We start from the raw sequence: 17,708 nt of genomic DNA, 5'->3' as shown, positions 1-17,708 counted from the left end.
GCTCTGTCATCAGGGGCTGCTATGAAGCATTCACATGAAACGTCGGTGTGATAAACTGGACAAATTCGTGTTTGGTTTTGTTCCACAGTCTGTGTGTGCACAGTGCAAGGCCCAAGGCCAGAGGAAACAGCAAACACATCTGCTTTCTACCCTCTACCTCTCTCCCGCTCTCTCTCATCAGCCCATCTGTCTACCTTTGTCAGTGTGTGTGAGAGAGAATGTATGTGTCGTGTGGGTAGAGGTGACTGCCAGACAGTGGGGCGGCAGGTGTGCAAGCAGAACTCTAATAGACACACACACACACACACACACACACACACTAGACCGAAAAAAGCTCATTGTCTAGAAGTGTTCTGTTTCCTCTACCCATCACATATGCCAGTGTTCCTGGCTTAAGCCGTCCTAAAAAGAAACACTCCTATTTAAGCTCTGGCCATTCTTTAAAAGTTTCCATAGCATCCTTTGAAAATCTGACCTGCATTTTACTGTTAGTTAAATATATAAAAAAATAAAAAGAACGAAAAAGTTTTCTGGTTGTTTATTCAAGTATGGACACTTCTGGCTGTGGTGTTGTAGAAGATACATATTTTTAACAAAAGTTATTTCTATCAGCATCCAACAGCAAATATAGATGCAGATCTTTTTTTCTGATTTTTCATGATAAATTAATAGAATAAGTGGTGGAAATAACATTTTCATAGCATTTTATGTATCCAAAAACTGTAGATGCAATTTTTTATTTACTTTACTTTGTGTGAACTTAAACTTGATGTTTTTCCCCCTCCTTTTTTCATATTTCATCTTAAGCATGCTCTTCTTTGTCTCCTTTGTAAACAAGTTCACTAACTTGGATAAAATGTTTGTTGAAATATTAAACTATTAGTTTACTAATCGTTTGTGGGAGTTATGTCACAACAGAAGTTTTGTGCAAAAATGATATGATTTTCACACAATAAATATTGAAATGATTTATGATTAATTCTCTCTTAATTTAGGATTTCATTTGTTAATAGATTTTCTCATATTTGTTTCATATCTTGTTCCATCATAAGGTTAATAACAATACTACTACTACTACAAAAAAAAAATCTTTAACTTTAGTTAACAAAACAAGTAATGAATGCATGGGTACAAGTTTACAAGACGTGTGTGATTGGTTATAACGTGCAAGACTGTACAAATGCAGAAAAAGAAATATAATGCAACAAGTAAGCCGTAATATTAATTAAATAGTATCACTAGCCTGATCCTAATAATAATAATAATGATAATTGTCTTGCTATCGTCAAAGGCATCAGCCACAGGCGATATCTCTGACTATCGTCAATACACGATACTGTCGTCTATTGGCACAACCCTACTCCACACAATAAATGAGGAGCATGTGTGAGCTCTCAGATGTACCTATATATTATTGTATGTGGATGTTTCTGTATTTGAACTCCTGGTTTGTGTTGATCACAGGACTCTCTGCTGTCAGACATGGCTTTTCTAAAGATAAAGAGGCCTTTGGTTCTTTCTCTTCCAAGACGTTCTTGACCGCAGCTTTTTTAAAACTCCTTCCAAAAACAGCGAATTGAGCCCAAAGATTTTTCAGCTTCGAGCTGTCTGAATTGAAAACCTCTGTTGAAGTGGAAAATGGACTTAAATTCTTTCAGTTCAAAATTGGGTTTAACATGGCTCTGAACTTGGCCTGAGGTGTCTAGTGGCAAAGCAAAAAACCGCGTGACTCATACAAACACAAGCCTACGTTTTTGCTTTCAACATCGAAGCATTGCTAAATTCTTTCCATCAATGTATTATGAGTCTCGGCAGCAGGTGCTGTAGAGGTGGAAAATGTTTTGGTGCTATTAATTGGCCTATACAGGATGAAGTGCAAAATAAGGACACAGAACCTACAGCTGATGTAACCTTAGAGGACATGGCAACCGAAGATGTCCAATGCTCCAGGCTGCTTGCTCTGCCTCTCCCAGCCCAAATGTGGAAATAAGGGCAGAGCACGCTAATGAGGTGTGCTACATAGCACACATCTGCTCGCCCAATACATCACAGTAATTTAATGCCATGGTCGTTCATTCAAACAACATTTGCAATGGAAGACGTAAGATTCTGTAGTGATGCTGTGTCTTTAATGGTATTCAATGCTAACATACTTTCTATCTGTGCATTAATTGGCTCAACCGAAAGACTGCAATAATCAGGTTTTCTGATGTAAAAATCAATTCATTTTCTCCAGGAGAATTGATTTTGAACAACTTATTAACCATTAAATGCTGAGCCATGAGCTGTGGCTTTTGTTCAAGCAATCAGCCCCTCATTATTTCAAATGGGTTTTCAAATGATCATATTGAATAGAGCAATTCCATGTGGAAAGCTATGATTACTCATGATTCTGCACACAAAATCTCAACCAATCAGAGAATTGCAACAAGTTAATGTAAAACGACATTAAAAAGCACCTGCCCATTCCTGTGAAAGGAAAAGTTCACCCAAAAACAAAAATTTGCCTGAAATCGAATCACCCTCAGTCTTTTAAAGAGTTTATTTCTTGATAGGAATAGATTTGAAAAATCACCTGCTCACCGCAAGATCCTCTGCTGTAAATGGGTGCCGTCAGAATTAGAGTTAGATTTATTCACAAGTAATCCACACAACTCCAGGCCATCAATGAATGTGTTGTAAAGTGATAGGCTGCATGTTTCAAGGAAATAAATCCATCGTCAAGGCTTTTTAATGTTTAAACCATTGCTTCTGGTCAAAATATGTGTCAACAATCTCTTCTGATGTGGAGTAATTCTCAAAATACTTAAATATTTGTGTACAATAAACAAATGTCATCTTTACATCTATAAATAGTTTTATATTCTGTATTGTTCATGGGGGTTCTATAACAAAATGAGTTTGGCTCATGGCTTATAAGAGAGACTTTTCTAAAATCCCTATGTGACAAATAAATGGAAGAAGTACTTCAACTGTGTTTGGGTGCAACTAAGGAACTTTAAAAATCAGCCCCTTTGTCGCTTACAATGTGTTATCAAATCTTAGTACTTGGTTACCAAGGAGACAACACTATACACAAAGAGCTTGAGATGAAATCTGAAACATTTGATTCTGAAAACAAAGATAAAGTGCTCCTAGTTGAAGAAACAGCCTTTGGAATTTTCCAAAGAGCCATAAATGAAAAGTGAAAGTGATGTGACATACAGCCAAGTATGATGTCCAATACTCAGAAATTGTGCTCTGCATTTATCCCATCCAAAGTACACACAAACAGCAGTGAATACACACATACCGTGAACACACACCCGGAGCAGTGGAGCATAAACTAGAGATAAAGCCCTGTTGCAACGGAACGATGAAAGTGAACAGATACGGCAGCTTATTTGGAGCAAAAGATGGAGATAGAAATAGACTGGGTGACAGAAAGGGGAAGAGAGGTAGAGAACCAGTGAGAGACAGAGGAGTAAATTGCTGTTTGACTTAGGGGACGAGCCCCACTCCACTGACTCCTATAGTATCTGAATTGTGTCTGCAGGAGGTAATTAACATATCACAGGAGAGTGAGACCATCCTCTCTCTAATACAAAGACTGAGGGGGTCTGGAGGCCCCAATATGTCATGAGCTTAATAAAGATGTCCCTGAGGCCTCATGCCCTAGACACTAACCAACACTTGCCAAGACGCCTCCATATTTAACACCTTGCACCAATTGCTCCTTGGCTATAGTTTACTTAACAGTAATGAGCATGCATTGCTATTTGGTATTTGAGGAAGGACATCCTCATTCTAGGAAGCATTTAATTGGACAAAATAAATTGGACACACCAGAGTACAGGATGAGTTGAGCTCTTTTAACTCAGATTCTGATTGGCTGTCAATGTTTTTACTGTTCATCAGCTGAAAAAATAAAAATGTATTTTTATCGTTATAGTTGTAATATGGACCTCCCCATTCTCATAGAATTCTGTCATGATTATAAAACCGTTATAGTTATCATTGTCATAAAAACAAAGTTTTTATTATATGGCTTTGTAGAGATAGTAGTACATGGAAAAACTGTCATCATTTACTTATCCTCAAGTAGATAAGTACTTAACCTTCTTTCATCTGTTGAATATAAAAAGATAATTTGATGAATATAGATAACCACACAGTTGACGGTAGCCATTGAATTCCATAGTATTTTTTCCATACTATGGAAGTCAATGGCTACCGTCAACTGTTTGGTTACCAACTGTCTTAAAAAATGTTTTGTGTTCAGCAGAAGAAAGAAACTCATACAGGTTTGGAAAATCTTGAGGATGAGTAAATTTCATTTTTGGGCGAACTGTTTCTTTAACTAAACTAAAAGGGCCATTTATAAAGATTTTTTTCCCCCCACAATTCAGCATGACCTTATATTTAACTATTCTTAGAATCAAATCAGATCAACATGTGTTATTTTGTGTACGTTTTTCAGAAGACGCCACACATCTGATTTAAGAGACAAAGCTTCCCGGGTCTTTGTGTGTTGATTATAGTGTCATGTAGAGAGGAAATTAACCCGCTTTGTTGCTGAGCTTCTCTACGGAGCTGCAGATTTGAAACAAAGTGCTGCAAAAATTAGATGTACAATGTCAATGACTGTACTCGAGAGAATACTAATTAGAAGGCAAAAGTTTTCGTTAATAGTTAGTCAATAAAAAAAGTGTGGCCATTGTAGCTTTATATCAAAATTGAGACCAATTTTTTCCAATTCCAACTTTGTCTCAGTGGGGCTATTTTTCCTCTCAAATTTCTTACTATTTTTTTTTTCTCTTTCTGAGGAAGCTTCCACTTTTTTTAACACTTCTTCACTGCTAAAGTCCAGCTTGAGTACACTCATCAGTGTATGGACACTCTGTCCAACTCTACAGCACAAATGTGATTTAATTACAACTCAAAGGTGTGTGTGTGTGTGTGTGTTTTCTGTGACCACTCAAACAGAGGTAAAAGATTCACATTCACACATTTAATAGAGCATCCACAGTGCTTTTAGTCATACAGTTATGAAGCTGAGTGTGTGTGTGCGGTGAAGTTTTGAGACTTATACTTCATGAGTCTCTTCTGCTTAAGGCCTAAACATCTGATTCACACAATCACAAATATACCAAGCTGCTAATGAGCTCCGATACACACTGCATGTGTGTTTAGACTGTGATTACCCTGATGTGAGTGGGAAGATGTGAGATGACTCCTTCCTCTCTGTCTTAAATAAGTTAAATTTGCCTTCTCATTCCCCCCCAGTGATAACACTGGCTTCATTATATAATGAACGCTGTTGTCACTCACACCTTCTCTTAACCACTGAACCCATATCAACTAAACTTTCCAATAAAGACTCATATGTACATTGTCCTACATGTGTAAAATGAGGTCATGGCTTTTGCCCAAGTCCATCGGAAAGTTAGTCTGGTGTTACGTGTCTGCTGTTAATCTCCTTCCCCTTCTAGGTAACCGAGTATCACTTATTTCATGTATAAGTGTGTGTTTTGTGAAATACATGTCTGTTTTCCAGGTATCTGAGTGCTTGGTGGTGGGGTCAGGCAGTTCAGAGTGACTGGGGAAGGATGGGATTGTGGAGAGCAGTCACAGATATCAGACTCTGCATTTTCAGTGGCTGATGATAGCAGCTTAAAGGCTTATACTGTAATAGGAATGCCTTGAGATTGGTTAATCATCCTTTGATTTGGACTTTGATATTTGTTGTGGAGTACTGTTGTGTGTGTGTGTGTGTTTATATGTGTGCATATATACATGTGTGTTTCTGATTTGGTCATTTCAGTATTTTGAATGTCTTTATTCAAAAGTGTGGCTGTTAAGATTTTTTTTTATGTTATAGAAAGAAATCTCTTTCAGCAAGGCTGCATATATTTATTGACAAATACATTAAAACGGTAATATGTAAAAATATTTGTACAATGTAAAATGTAAAAACAGTAAAAATTCTAATATGCTGATTTGCTGTTCAAGAAACATTTTGTATAACCGTCACTGTTGAAAATTTTTGGGGATCATTGTGACCATTTATTTCAGGTTATTTAAAAAAAAAAAAAATAGAATAGAAAGTTCAAAAGAATAGCATTTATTTGAAATAGAAATCATTTGTAACCTTAAACATATCTTTACTATTATTTTTGATACCCTAAATGAATAAACAGTTGTGTGTGTATACATAAAGTTATATGAGAAATATTTTTGTCAAATTATATGCAAAAATAAGTACAACAAAGGAAATAAGCTAATAAATGAGTTAATTGTACCTAAAAATGGCAGTTTTCCAATCTATTCCTGTCAGCTCTACTTCATTTCAGTTCATCTGTAGGGATTCATTTTATGTGTGTGTGTGTGACTTTTGAGGCCCCTCTGATTAGCATATAAGTGTCCCGTCGGCTCGATTGCTACTTTATTTTAAGCACTGTGTGGAATGTGTAAAATGCCCCTGATTTGCGGTGCTTTATTTCGTAGAGAATTCTGCATATGCATACATAATGAAAGATTATTCTCAGATCTGATTCCCTGCATATTTCAGATGCACGGTCTTAAAAATAGCACCAATGTCTTTCTGTGTGTATTCAGCTCAGCACTGTGCTCTCTCTCCCTCTCCTCCACTGTCACCTCCCCCTTTCTCGTAACACTTGTGACTTGCCGATGATTGAATAGTTTGGAATAAAAAAAAAAAAAAGAGGAAAGATGGGTTTCAATTTAAAGTGATTTTTAGGTAAGTTTCTGTAAGATTTTAAACATCCTATCAGACAGACTTATTAGCCATTTCTAGAATTTGTCATTGCTAGATATTATAATTCTACAATATAATTACAAAAGAGACTTTTCCCCCAAAAAAATCAGTTGTTTACCGTACAAAATATGGAAAATGTGTCACACAAGAAACATTTCATGATGGGTAAAAGCAAAGAGCTCTCTCAAGACCTTGTTGTGAAACATACTGATGGCATGGCATTGGTTACAGAATGATTTCTGTACTCATGTTCCAGTGAGCACTGTAGAGGCCATAGTCCGGAAGTGGAAAAAACATTATTTCACCATAAAACCGGCCACGACCAGGTGCTCCTCGCAAGAGCCAAGGACCAATTGTGGAGAGCTTCAGACAGATCTGGAATTAGCATGGACAAATGTTTCAAAGAAAACAATAAGTAATACACTCAACCACCGTGGCCTGTGCATGCTCACCATGCAAGACTCCATTGCATGATGAAGATGAGACAAGGGTGGACATTTCAGCAAGACAATGATCACAAACGCAACCAAGGAAACTCTCAACTGGTTTCAGAGAAAGAAAGTAAAGCAGTTAGAAAGGCCCAGCCAATCACCTGACTTGAATCCAATAGAAAATCTATGGAAATAAGTACAGATCAGAGTTCATAGAAGAGGCCCACAGATCCTTCAAGATTTGAAGACCGTTTTTGTGGAAGAATGGGACAAAATCACACCTGAGCAATGCATGCGACTAGTTTCTTCATACAGGAGGCGTCTTAAAGCTGGAATTACCAACAAAGACTTTTGGACAAAGAATTAAATGCATTTCAGTGAGCGTGATCAATGGGTCATTCGATTTTATTACACAGAACTTCATTACTGAACTTATTTGTTTTAATTTCTTTGTATGTATGGATTACTTGGGTTGTTACCAACATCTGGTGAACAATTTCATGTCAACAGCACCTTTAGAAATATATTTACTGAGAAAAATGGTGACGTGTTCAATGCTTATTTTACCCACTATATATATTATTCAAATATAAAAATGTGTCTCTATTATCCCAGTAAAGGAGTATGTTAACATGTGACTCACTGAAGCATATGAAAGGGACAGAGAATTCACAGAATCTTTCACTTTAAAGGGTTTACGGATTATTTGGAGTGTCTCTCTCTCTCTCTCTCTCTCTCTCCTTCTCAGCTTCACAGTCCTTTTAGTGTTCCAGACAGATAACATGCCTTAGGACTACTTTACTACAAGCTCTGTGAAGAGCCATCAAGGCTACTTAGTTCACATTATTGTACTCGACAGCAACGGATGTGACTCACGACTAAGTTTAATACTTTTCGTTTGATTTTTTTTTTTTAGTTGGAACTTGCGTCATGTGACGTATTTCAGACTTTTCTTTCTGTTTTTGTTCTTTTTTTTGCAACATGCGTAATGTGATATTTTTGCAAAATAGGGCTTCTTAGCTTTTGAAGGACAGGAGAATAGAGGGAGAGCGAGGCAAAGAAAAATACAGCTATGAAAAAGGAAATTGCTAAGACCATGTTAAAGTAGGCGGAAAACTGTATAATGTTAACAAACAGGCCATGATATAAAGAAAATAAATGAAGGTTTTAGTTGGTGTGTATGGATGATTATGCATTCATCTGTATTTGTGATTTTAGAGTATCAGCTGCATCTCATGTGTTCACCTACCTGTTTCTGTCATGAATGTAAGATTGATGGTCAGTTGTGAAGATACTCATAAAACTGACGTCATGTGACATTTGAGTTGGGATCATGAGTAGATGTGGGGTATAGCAATTCAAGATACCTACATTGAAAAGTCCTTAAACAGATAGGGCTGTTTAAAGAATTTAAGGTGCTGCAAAGAACTGTGGAAGAATATTTATTTTTAAGAGGGTTGGGAAAAATCTGTCAAGAATAAATACATTTTTAAACCTAAAAATCAAAAAGAAGAAAAATGTCTATGGTAAATATATATGGTACACACACATACAGATATATATTAGTGCTGTCATATAATTAATCGCATCCAAAATAAAAGTTTTAGTTTACATAATATTTGTGTGTGTACCATATATTTATTATGTATATATAAATACACACACATGTATTTATACATTTAAGAAAAATTTTACGTTTATATATTGATATTTATACATGATATAATTTATATGAATATAAATATATACACATTAATATATATATAGATCTATATATACAGTACAGACCAAAAGTTTGGACGCACCTTCTCATTCAAAGAGTTTTCTTTATTTTCATGAGTATGAAAATTGTAGAGTCACACTGAAGGCATCAAAACTATGAATTAACACATGTGGAATTATATACATAACAAAAAAGTGTGAAACAACTGAAAATGTCATATTGTAGGTTCTTCAAAGTAGCCACCTTTTGCTTTGATTACTGCTTTGCAAACTCTTGGCTTTCTCTTGATGAGCTTCAAGAGGTAGTCACCTGAAATGGTCTTCCAACAGTCTTGAAGGAGTTCCCCGAGAGATGCTTAGCACTTGTTGGCCCTTTTGTTTTCTGTCTGCGGTCCAGCTCACCCCTAAACCATCTCGATTGGGTTCAGGTCCGGTGACTGTGGAGGCCAGGTCATCTGGCGCAGCACCCCATCACTCTCCTTCTTGATCAAATAGCCCTTGATGTCTTCAGTGTGACTCTACAATTTTCATAGTCATGAATATAAAGAAAACTCTTTGAATGAGAAGGTGTGTCCAAACTTTTGGTCTGTACTGTGTGTATATATATATGTGTGTGTGTGTGTGTGTGTGTAATAAAGCTCTTTTTTTTGCTTTAATTCAACTAACCACATTTCCATCAAATTTGTATGACTGCAACATATGTATTTTAAACTTGAAAATATTTGTTTATCATGGCAGTATTTTGGAGAATGGCTGTTTGTGTGTATTTAAACGTTTCATTATGAACTCATTTCACACAAGCACATACATAAATAATATAATTAATCATCATTTCTCATTACCACAATACAAAACACCGTCATCCTCGTTTCTCATTACGATATGTATATAATCAGCATATTAGAATGACTTCTGAAGGATCATGTGACACTGAAGACTGGAGTAATTCAGCTTTGCATCAAAGGAATGAATTACATTTGAAAAAACATTCAAATATAAAACTTATTTCAAATTGAATTAATATTTCAGTTTTTACTACAAATCAATTCGGCCTTGCTGAACATAAGAGACTTCGTTAAAACATCATACATTTTTGTAAAGTCTGGTGTCACATGCAGGTGCAGCAGGAATCAGTTCTCAGATCAGTTTTAACACATACAGTACACAGCATGGCTCTATTTGTTGTCGTGTTTGCATGTTAAGGTAGTGAAATGAGCCGCACACATCAGCATCCTCAGACGAGCTAATAGCTTGTGTGGTTTCACCACTTCCCTCATCAATACCTACAGCTCTGTAATTAAATAACAATAGGTTTTCAGGCATTTACAGTAATATTTATTAGCTCAGTGATTTTTACCAGATCCTCACATGTATCCTCTAACCAGATACATCATGACTTTTTCGGTATGATCTATTGCTGCTTGCCATGTCTCTCATTGTGTGTGTGTGTGTGTGTGTGTGTGTGATCCCATCACTGCCTCAACATCTGTCCCTGTATATTGCTGATAAGAAGCGCCCTCCTCAGCCAAGTGAGGGAGAAACCATGGCAACGGTCCAGCCTGGTGTTGACATCATGGGGCGTTAAATATAACGTTTTGCCACACAACCAGTCATTCAGCCATTTTAGTCATTCTGCTTTTCTATAAATACACACTTTTCTCCTCCCAACTGTAGCTCAGGCTGTTCAGACTGGATGGGGAGAGGAAAAGAATAGTGTGTGTTTGTGCGTGTGTGAGCGAGTGTGTGTGGGTTTATGAGACAGCCATCACAAATTAGCTTGAACACTCATGTTTCACACAAGCACATTTATGTTTCTTTTTCAAACACTTATAAAACAGACTGCAGTGCTGTGGTTTAAATGCTCAAATATTACTGAGGCCAGATGTGTGTAGTGTTCGTTATATCTCGCACTAGTAGATTCATCGTCGTCAATATACGCGTGATGAAAGCATGATGGGTGTTTGAGAGAGACAGAAGGAGAAAATGATAGACAGAGGGCAAAAACAAGAAAGACAGAGGCGTAACCGATCAAAATAATGGTCTGTTCTTCCAGCACTTTGATTTAATGGGGTTCAGCTGGGGACGTTTAGAAGTGGTTATGTTGAAACGACAGCAGAATACGGCTGTCAGTCCCGTTTAAGAATTCTAAATCTGCTGTGTTCACACACAGATCCGTTTTAAACTAGAGCGACAACCGCATTCTGTGACATCACACCTGAACTGACTCAGTAGTGGCTTTGTTTACTTTAGTGTTTACTTTAGTTGCTGTGGTTACAGCAGTTGGTTAATACAGTTGTATGAGGTCATAACTGACTGGTATCATTGCATATAAAAGATTCAAGTTCAGTTCAGATTCAAATAGCATTTGTATTTGATTCCTTCAGTGTTTTTCAAGTGCTCTGAAGCAACCACAGATAAATCAATATTAAAAGCAAAAAGTGCATACATATAATTTCTCTTGCACAGTAGAATAAAAAAAAAACATCTAATGTTGAATAAATATAATTTCTTTTGCATAGTAGAATTAAAAGCTTCTAATGTTGAATTTATGGGTCGATGGTTATGATGTATGTTTAACTGTATCTTTCATTATTGCCACTAGTTGCAAAGTATCTCCTTAGTTACTTCAATAGTGTTTTTAAACAGTTTCTGACAGATAAGACGTGTCTTAAAATTTAATGCCTTTTATAATCAGTGTTTTTATTTAGCTGCTATCTTGGAACAGATATGCATAATGTATTTTCCACTGATTACTGCTGCAGTCGTTCTTTTTTAGTTAAATACATTTCATATATTAAAGCAGTATTTACTTGTTCCTAGGTTGTTTTTTTGTTGTTGTTTTTTCACCCTCACCTGCTCTCTCTCTGTTGAATTGATTGAGATTCTAAACAAATTAGCAAAATCTGTAGGAAAGGTGAGATAAATGGCTACACTAGGAGAGAAAAATCAATTTTCTCAATTAGCATTTTAGACTTGTTTTTTGGTGAAAATTATCTAAATATCTAATTATCTAAGATATATGTGCATAATTTTTTTTTTTACTATAATTTAACTTGATTTGATTTAACAGAATTAAGTCTATTTTTATAAGCTTTTTTTATATTATAGGTTTATAAACTTATTTTTATTATTATTATTTTGGTAGATTTGTTATATTAAATTATTTACATTTGTAAATGTTATTTACTATTAATTAATAATTTATTAATTTGTATTTCACTTAGCATTTTACCATAAAAAAATGTATATAATATTATATTATTATTATTAATTTTTTTATGATATATATATATTTTTTTTTTTTGAAGTGCAGTATTCTTTGATGTAACAGTTAATCTTAAATATTACTTCATTTGACTGTTACACCACTTGACTTCATTGTTAAACTGAAACTTTTCTTGAAAATATCTACATTTTGAATACCATACAAAATCATTGTGAATACAAAGAGTACATTTGGCATATTATTATTTTTTTCTTTATCATGAACTCATTGGCTGATGTAGCAGAAATTGATAGTTTCATATCTTAATTACTTAAAAAATTTATATCTGCTGATAAAGAACTTACTTTTTTGTTGTGTAATTCTTTCATGTCATTTGTAGGTTGCAGCCTTGTGGAACTTTGTATCTAACATTCTGTTTATCATCGGATCTCTCTCTGCTGTGACTAATTATTACCATTGATCACTGAGCCTGCTGATAAGATGGCCTGAAAGCATAATAGAGGTGAGCTGGCAACAAGGCAAGTGACACTGTGTGTGTTTGTGTGTGTGATCCGTGACTAACACACAGGTGTGTGCATCTATTCAGAAGCTGCACTGCACTGGAAAGCAAGGTCTTATTTGCAAGACAAAAAAGATAGCCAGCGGTGCTGTTACACACACACACACACATACACAATAAGCGCAGGATGAGTCACGGCGTTCTACATTTTACTTTCCTCTTATTTCTCCATTATTGATGCTGAAGGTTTAGATACCCTATACATGCAGTGTCTCTCAGAGGAATGTTAAGAAGTTTGTTTTGTCAAAATTATAAAAGACACCAAATACAGTATGTCAGGCAGGGCCAGAGGTCACTGTGAGTATATGTGTGTGTGTGTGTGTGTGTGTCTGTGTGGCACGCTGTGTGATAGTTGAGCAGGAGAGAAAAATGCTAGCTTTATTTAGCTCCCACTGACTTTCTGCCAAACCCACGACAGCATGGAGGTGAATGCGTACAAACACATGTGCGCACACACACACACACCATTAAATACCTTCCAGCACTTCATTAGTGCTGTGTAAACATTTCAGACGTTCATTCAGCCCTTCACTTGAAGTGTTGTTGTCTTTTATTGTTTGATCACTGTTTTTCCACATGCAATTCCATCTGTGTTTGTGGAGCAGACTGTTTTTCATAACATAGTCACTTTTTTCAGTCAAACCTGTCATGTTTATGATGTGGGTTAGCGGATGTCATGGTGATACAACTGGTCTGATATCAGAATGAAGAAAGAGCCTCGTTAAAGCACCTTTCAAAATTAGTTTGACATTATATTTAGTTATTTATTTATTTACTCACTCACTTACTTCATAGAACCCCATGCAAAAATCAAAGTTTTTTGCTTTGTCAGGACATCAACCCACAATACAAAATATAATGATATTAATAATAAACAATATTTGTAATAAATAAATATATTTAAATACGTTTTACTTAAAAAATATATTTGTTTTATATGTGGTATAGGGATTTATTTTTTAAATTAAATGTAAACTTTTCTTGAAAAAGGTACAAAACCTTTTGAAAAATATATGAAACCAAAATAAGATAAATTAAAAAGAAAGTTTCCTATTGTTTTTTTTTTTAATAAATATAAAGATAAATAAATAAAACAAATTCCTTTGTATAAGAAATGTTACAATTATTGTAAAGTAAATAAATACATAAGGATTTTTCTTTTTGTTAAATTGTACACCAAACACAAGGTTTTTCCTTTTCTTTTGAAACATGCTAAAATGAATTTAAAGATAAATAAATTAATAAAATAATTTAGATTTTCATTTGTCATTTTTCAAACATTTTCCTTTATTGTGGTCTTATTTGTCACTGATCCCTTATGTGTAGGGTTTCCTCTCTTTTGACTTACACAACTAACACCTTATTCCACTGCCTGAGCCGTGCAACCTCCAATGGCCCACAATGCTCTAGTGTGTTGCTCAAAAGGTCAGGCTAGTGCATTTTTATGTCTTCAGCCATTTCATATTTCTACTTCAAGATCCCTTTTCTCTCCTGTATAACTATTAAATGTGTGAATGTAAGCATTCATTCTTCCAAAAAAAAAAAAAAAAAGGCTCAGTTGGCTGTTACCGGGCACCATTTATAACCACCTCTCCAATCACTGAGGGGTTTCACAGACTGGCAGAACTGTTAATAAAAGCCTGTCAGACTGAACCTTTCAGCCCTCAGAGACACCAAGGCTGGACTCTGATAAGAAGAAAGAGAAAAATTCCCTTTTATAGATACAGAGAAGCAAAGTGGCTTTGCATGGATGGTCTCGAGAACCCTACGATATAAAGAGCAAAGAATATACGTGTGATCTGCTTATTGTAGATTTTATTTACAAAGAATACTGAATGGGAATGTCCATGTATTTATGGAACTCCCAGCGCTTTTGAAAAGTGTCTCTTTGCATTACTGGTAGGAAAGGGATCCCCAAAAGGGTGAAAGCCTTGCACAACTCTGAAATGTGACTCAAGTCTGATTTACAAGCAGGATGATTTCTTTAAATATCTACAAGGTCTTGGAGAGGGGTTTGGATCAAGGCTTGACTTTTCCACTATATGGTGTCCCCCAACTTCCACTCCTATCACCCTTTTGGCTTCTCTTAGATCACATGATCTAGCTCAGAATGACTAGATTGTGTGTATGTGTTTATGTTATGTGCCAAGAATCTGGTTTGTCAGGGTCAACTCCATATAAGGTAAATGCTTAGCTCAGCACAAGCAAATTCCTCTCGTTGTTTAGCGTCAAGAATGCTGCTGTGCATCTGTCATTGCGTCTATGACAGTTGTTGGAAATGAGCTCACACTCTGTAAAAGTCAGTTCTCCGTTCTGACACATGCAAAACCCTTTACGTGACTCAGCCTGAAAGCTCCTTCAGTAATGAGTGCGGCTGGGATCCGGTGGCCTAGTGTTTGTATTAGCTTCTGTACTAAAGAGTTTGGAGGGAAATCTCCCTAAATGCCGGTGGGAATTCCCCCTATGTTTCCACAGCTGTCGGCCGCACCACCTGGGGCTCTGCATCAGAACTGGGCAACTCCCAACAGCTGCCAATCTGTCATCCTCAGTCCCGCTTCTGGACAACTTCTTTGCTTCTGCTGTATGTACACATCATGTTGCATTAGACAATCCAACCAGTCAGAAGATTCTGAACGAGTTATCAAGTAAGCTTTAAAGGGGTTCGTGTGTAGTGTAGTTTAGAAGTCATGTGTACATGGCAAGTATTTGGATTCTGAAGATGCATTTAAAAAAAAAAAAAAAAAAAAAAAAAAAACTGTGCTTTTTGTTTTCTAAATTTAAGCCAATTATTTTTTATTAAGTTTTTATTTTTATACACATTGCTAGAAATATCCATGCCAAATTAAGTTAAATCATACTCACTTTCACAATTTTATTATATATAATATATCCAAATACTTTTATATATATATATTCTAATACAGTGATTGTTTGTGTGTGGAAAATGTACTATATAAATTGACATTTGTGAAATATGAAATAAAAAAAAGGTGATATTTCAAACGCCAATTATTAATATAAATGGAGACTTCTAGAAATAGCCCAAATGTTGTAAATGTTATATCCTGTAGGTCATTTATATTGGAAAAATTACAATTATTATTATTGTATATTATATATAGTAATTTTATTTTATTTTTTTTATTTTTAGTCTTAATTTAGAGCTGTATGTGTTATATATGGTATGTGTATGCTGAAAAAAAGAAAGGAATATAAATATATTTAAGTGTATGCATAACTATGTAAGTGTGGCTTAAATGTCCAAATACTTTCTGGGCCTTGTAAATAATCTGTCAGTTAATCTGTCAGTAAATCATCAGGCATGGGCATTTGGGGTATTTTTTGATGATGCTGACATTTGTGGACTGACTGGTGTGGAAGTTCCCATCCCAATGGAAATACAGTTTATGTGATTCACTCTGTCAGATGCACTTTAGCTTTAACCTTGTGACTTATATGACATAATCACCAATCGGTGTGATATGAGTTTGAGGTTATGGAAAATTGTGGATCTTGTGACTAGCTACCTGTTTGTGTATGTGGGTGTCCGTTGTGACTTTGGACTAGATATGTGTTGTCTATCTAATGTAAGATTGAATTTTTATTTCATGCCCAAAATGTATGTCTGCCTAAATCTCTGTGTAAGTAAAGCCTAATGATGTTTAAAGGGACAGTCCAGGCAAAAATGAAAATTCTGTCAATTACTCACCCTCATGTCATTCCTGTTTTGTTTCCTGTCTTCCATAAACCAAAAGAAGAGTTTTGCTTACAATGAAAGTAAAGGATGAGCAGGGGATGTGAAGCTATGGCTATATCATTATTATTATTATTTTAAATGCATTGGAATACTTGGAATTTAGTATGCAGGTGGTCACTTTTATGATGATTTGTATTGTTTTTGGAGCTTTACATTCTTTTTAGTTTCATCATTCACTTTCATTGTATGGAAAATAGCAGCATGAACATTCTGCTAAACATCTCTTTTTCTGTTCCATGGAAGAAAGAAAGGTCATACAGGTTTGGAACAAGATGAATCATTCTGAGTAGAGTTTTCCCTGACTCCGGTCTCTCTTCATGCTTTGCGTTATGTCTTTGTGGTAAAAAGAAAAGGAACTGAAAGTTCCAAAGTGGAAGGAAAAACAGAGATCTAATATGATTACATCAACAAACTTGTTTACAGTCCAGTCACTCTCCCTATCAATAACTTGAGTCAACACACACAAGCACACACATGCTGCCGCTATGTTCACTAATGTAAGCGTACACTCACACACACACACAGAAGGTGCTGTCTGTCTGGAACGACTCCACATCTGCGGCAAGAGCACATGATATTTATGAAATGGGAGTCATTATGATGGCCAAACATCCATTAGAGCTGTAAGAGCCACTGCGAAAGCAGACGGAGGCTCATAAAATCGAGATCAACTGAGGATTTAGCCCGGATAATAAACAGGTCTTGTTCGGGGAAATGAGTTGCTGAAATTGAAGCTCGTTTTCTTTAGAGGTTATTTTGTTATTTTCCTTTATGGGTGTGTATGTGTTGGTTCAACAGTCTGCCATGACACGCAAGCGCTTTACACTCTGGCTTAATCTATCCTAACCAAAGACTCATGCCTCATGGGAGGAAAAGGGGAAACCAGAAACAATCAGCCTCTGATGAGTGGAGGCTTTTGGAGGTAGTTTGCAGTAAAACGGCCCTCTGTGCCACCAGTCTGCCCACCTGCCCCTTTGCCCCCCTTGGGAAAGAAACCAAAGATAAGCTAGTAAATAATAGCTGTTTGAAGCAGGGGAGGGGTCGTGCTCAGGACATGATCTGGACAAATGTGACTAATGGTTATTCTTCTGATCTGAGTGCATGTGGATTGTACCATCTGGTGAAGAAAAAAGGGTTGTGGTGATACACTCTGCTCTAGACATACAGTCATTTTCTCTCTTGTTCGTGTTCTTTCTCTGTTTTCCTACTCCTTCCCCTAAAAATTCCCCTTGTGCATCACACTATGATTAAATCAT

At 35.9% G+C, this 17,708-nt stretch overlaps 1 long non-coding RNA gene across 2 annotated transcripts in view; it reads left to right on the top strand.

The window, feature by feature from the left end:
* Window positions 1-5,652, top strand: part of LOC113060821 (uncharacterized) — a 36,083-nt gene extending 30,431 nt beyond the window's left edge. For both annotated transcript variants that reach the window (XR_003278301.1, XR_003278299.1), the window contains one exon: window positions 5,537-5,652. This is a non-coding gene — a long non-coding RNA (uncharacterized LOC113060821). The remainder of the gene's footprint in view (window positions 1-5,536) is intronic.
* Window positions 5,653-17,708: the final 12,056 nt, after the last annotated feature.

The sequence above is a fragment of the Carassius auratus genome, chromosome 4, assembly GCF_003368295.1.
Source record: "Carassius auratus strain Wakin chromosome 4, ASM336829v1, whole genome shotgun sequence".
Lineage (NCBI taxonomy): Eukaryota > Metazoa > Chordata > Actinopteri > Cypriniformes > Cyprinidae > Carassius > Carassius auratus.
Note: the sequence above shows the minus strand (reverse complement) of the source record. Positions and strands in the feature narration are given on the sequence as shown.